This window comes from Meleagris gallopavo, chromosome 7 (genome assembly GCF_000146605.3).
Source record: "Meleagris gallopavo isolate NT-WF06-2002-E0010 breed Aviagen turkey brand Nicholas breeding stock chromosome 7, Turkey_5.1, whole genome shotgun sequence".
Classification (NCBI taxonomy): Eukaryota; Metazoa; Chordata; class Aves; order Galliformes; family Phasianidae; genus Meleagris; species Meleagris gallopavo.
Genome location: NC_015017.2, coordinates 32,105,536 through 32,107,065, shown reverse-complemented (window position 1 = coordinate 32,107,065; position 1,530 = coordinate 32,105,536).

Below are 1,530 nucleotides of genomic sequence, written 5' to 3'. Positions count from 1 at the left end.
AAAAAACACCCCAAGATGTGCTGAGTTGATCTTCACATCTCACTGGAATTTTATAATATTTTAACTATTTTCCAGTACAAAAAATATTAAAGGAAAAGCTTTTCTTGGAAATGGTGAATTTTGGCTAATTTATTGTTATAATTTCCTTTACATTGGAAGGAAAAACATATTTTGACTAATTTTGACGATGTGTTTCCTCTTTTGTATTTTGATATATCTTTTGGAATATTATGTTGTTACACAAGAGCCTAAAAATAAAACACACAAGTCAAAACAACAAAACATGAAAATAGAAAGTCTAGTTTCGTATGAAGCACATTTTCTTGGGAAGTTTCCTAATTTAATTTTCATTCTTAGATTATTTAAAAAGGAGTACAGCATAGATCCTTCTGCTCTACAACAGATCAATAGTTTCATTCCTGTGGTAGTCAAGATATTTAGAAAAAGGGAAAATTTTCAACTTGGCAGAGTGGTTGTCAGAACCAGTAATATAACTTATATTCACAGTATTAATACAATAATGAGTATCTATGTTATTAGAATAAGCCAGGCATATTCGAAATGACCAGAAAATATCTGGACAAAACATCAATATGTTAATAGAGGGTACAAGAACATCTGTGTAATCACATTTCTTAGGCTTTGGTTCCACGACCAAACTGCTTCTCTAATGGCACCAAAATTAAGGGTTTACCCTATACAACACCCCATCAGTCCATAGGAACCATTACCTTGAGCAAACCGATGAGCGCTCTTCAACACTACACCAAAATCAAAGAGGGAGATTTTTAAACCAGAAAACTGAAGTTCAGAATATTTCATTTCATTTCATTTATCAGTGAGGGTTATTATTTACATTTCAAATAAGGCTTCTATCTACTTTTCCATTATTAATGGTCATTACTAATGATAGATAAAGATGACATTGTATTTTACCTTAACATTCATATGGATATTGGAAGGGAACTGTGCTCAGTAATGAGTTATTTTTCTTTGCAAACAATTAAAAAACAACAACATTCTTTCTAGTCTTTTGCCCTAATTTTCCTTTGTTGTTACTGGAACATTGGTTTAACTGTTGCGTGCAGCCCTTCATCCAGTGTTGGCAGTTTATCATCAGCTGCAAGGCAGGATATGGGTTAGCAGGTATTAGCAATGCATTCTCTCCACTTGAGACCAAAACCATGTCTAATCAGCTAATGAAAGATATACTAGACTTTAGCAGTTATTTATAAATCCTGTGCATTGTATTATAAACCTTCTAACAAGCAGGTACACTCCTGCAACTCTCTGATCTGCAGTAAGGGACTTTGGAAATGCACCATGGATAATGTTCCCTTTTAGATCCAACTCCGACTCTCTGCTAATCTCCTGTCAGCTGAATTCTCCTTGCTCTTCTCGGTTTTGTACCGTGCTTCATTTCAGAAATCCTTAATTGAACATCAAGGCAGGTTTCAAAAGTGTGACATCACTGATGAGTCAGCACTTCAACTAACAACTGCCAAATTTTGGGGGTTTTTTTCTTTTTTT